Source organism: Gavialis gangeticus, unplaced genomic scaffold (assembly GCF_001723915.1).
Source record: "Gavialis gangeticus isolate Ggan-Ray unplaced genomic scaffold, GavGan_comp1, whole genome shotgun sequence".
Taxonomy (NCBI): domain Eukaryota; kingdom Metazoa; phylum Chordata; order Crocodylia; family Gavialidae; genus Gavialis; species Gavialis gangeticus.
In genome coordinates, this window is record NW_017729028.1 from 1,003,942 (window position 1) to 1,006,796 (window position 2,855).

Consider the following 2,855-nt stretch of genomic DNA (forward strand, 5'->3'; position numbering starts at 1 on the left):
CATGGAAGCTTGCTTGTTTACCTCCATCATTCTTATGTGTGTGTTTATGTGTGTAGATAAGTTTGCATTATACAGGCAGATGTAGACATATATTGAGGACTGGTGAAATTTCAAAACATTAATTTGCAGAAAACCAAAATGAAAATCGAGACAATCATTTTAACTTTTTTCTTACATGTTTTGTTGCATTATGATGTTTCAAATATTGTGTCTTTCTTTATGGGCCTAGGCTAATATTTTCAAAACTGGATGCTCAACATTATGTTTCTGAAGCCATATTTAGCAAGCTGAATAAATGATCTGACTTCTTCTGAAACTCTACTAGATAACAATGGGAAGCTACACTTCTAAAATTTGGGGTATCTGATTTCACTGCCCAAATATGGCTTTTAGACTTGAATCATCCAGTTTTGAAAGTGATGACTCTAGATTCTACTTCATGATTCAACATTTCTTTTAGATAAAAATGGTAAGAATAGAGCTGATGGGGAAGCTTTTTGGAGATACTGGCCACGGACAGGCATTCATTTCTATTGCTGAAAATTTCTGGGAGATTTGTGGTGGCTGAAATTTTTCCTAGAGAGGGAGAGTACAAGTGTTCCGGTCTGCAGATGCCCCCTCTTTCCAGCTCCCTATGCCTTTCCAAGACAGGGTCACCCAGTGCTGTTGCAAGGAAGTTTGGCGCCCAGGGCAAAGCCCGCAGCAGCAGCCTGCCCTCACCCTGCGCACAGATTTGGGGGGCACGTGCCCCTCCCATACTTGCCCAGGGGTGCGTGCAACAGTGGGAGCTGCCCTCCCCTCATCCCCATGCTCATCCAAACAAGCCACTCGTGGCTCTGTCCCATGCTTCGCACCGACTGGCAGCACTTGTTGGCGCCCCTTCATTATGGCACTGGGGTCACCCCAGCCTGAGGAAGTGAGAGCTGCTCTGCGAGAAGTTTCAGCTGGACTCCTCCATAGCACAAGAGTTCAGCTGTGAGGAAACACCTCTGCATACAGGCGTTCATTCTAGTGAGAGAAACTGGTCACTGTGGGGGAGGAAAAGGCAATCTCACAAGCTGCTTTACTTTCCACACTGTGAGCATGCATAGAGCTCAGTCCTTGAGTACCTCTAGTTTGCGCCTTGCCTTTAATGGAATTTATGATGGTGGTTGGGAATAGTTAACATTATGGGCAGGCTGGGGCTGAGATTGGCCTTTTTGTGGAAGTTGAGAGTAATTGCAGAGACCTGATAATATGAAGCTTGGTGGCACCATTCTTGGACTTTTGCATTGCTTCTATATGCATTCCCACCTTTCCATTCTTTTCCAGTTCAAATTGTCAACTTTTGGTGCATCCTCTGTTCTGACTGGTCGTAAGTGTTTTAGTGCTACTGCTCTATATAGTTACAGTAACTTCAGAATATATATAACCTTTGCATTGGCTTCCATTATTTCTGAATAAGAAAGCCACTCTACCAATTAATGCTTATTACATTTGGAAAAAAAAATTGCTTCCAAGTTTTTAGTAAGGTAAATGGTAGCATGTATGAATGAGAGAAAATACAAGAAGCCCTTTTCTAGAATTATGAATGTTAACCTCTCTCCCTGCACGGATTGTTGGAATACAGGCTTTAATAACATAAATACAAACGAACCCTGAGTCCAAGGAACGGAGAATGTTTCTTTCCCCCCATGCTCTTTGTACACGGATAGGCATTATGAAATGTTATAAATTGTACGTGTTGTATAGATATTGAACCTGGGTAATACTGAATTTTATCTGATTTAAACTGTTCATTACTTGGGGACATTAAAATATGTTGTAACATATGATATACTGTTATTTGTATACTACTTTTATATCCAGTTGAAATGATTAATAAAAATATTAATTACTTTGGAAATAATATTGTTGTCAAGAGTATCAGTGAAGCACTTAAAATTAATAGCCTGTTATGTTAAATTAAGTACCCATATCATCTTCATCTTTAAGATCTCTCTCTTTACAAGCCTCTGTGGTGTGGAATTGCTATTACGGTATTTCTATTTTATATATGTTGAAACAAGACACAGAGGGAAACCAATTTACTGAGGATCACACAAGAACAAGGAAGTGGTTCCACACATGGGCAGAGCTGGGATTTTGAAAACGGGGTACAGATGGTGTGGTGCATCCTCCCATATTTTTCTCCATTTAGAGAGAAATTCTGAAATGCTTTACTAATATGCTAGGGGGTCAGGGCTATTATTATTCTATTTAAAATCAAAGCAAAACCTATGCAACTTTTTTGGAATGTTCATTAATTTGCTATTATGCACAAAAAACAATGAACTAGGCAACAGTAATCAAAAGATGCTGTTTCTTTAGTCCTGTAGTTACTAGCATTAAATGTAGATTTTTTTTTTCAGATTCACAAAACAAAATCTAGCCTTGAGCATCTGGGTAGTGCATCCAGTGCTGAAAGTTTTGCCACACCTGAGTTAATGTTCACATCAGTTAATATTTTTCACTAGAGTTAAAAACAGTCTGCAACACTGTTAAGTAGGAGCTGCATTACCTGGAGTAGCTAACAGACAGCAGAAATGTAGAAGAAAGGATATCTTGATTAGTGGAACATCAAGACCATTAAAAAGGAGAGAACATTGTTAACATTTGTCATTAACTGTTTAGTTGCCATGAAGGCAACTGATTCTCTTGCTACTGCCTGGATAGAAATGCAGCTGCTACTCCCAGACAGTTGGTTTTAAACTTTAGGTGAACCAGGAATCAAAACAGGGTGCAACTGCCCCCTCCCCCCCGATGTCCCTGCAGTCCCACACCTCGAGTGCGAAACCAGCACTGTAACATCCTTCCTCTCATATCATATATTGTCT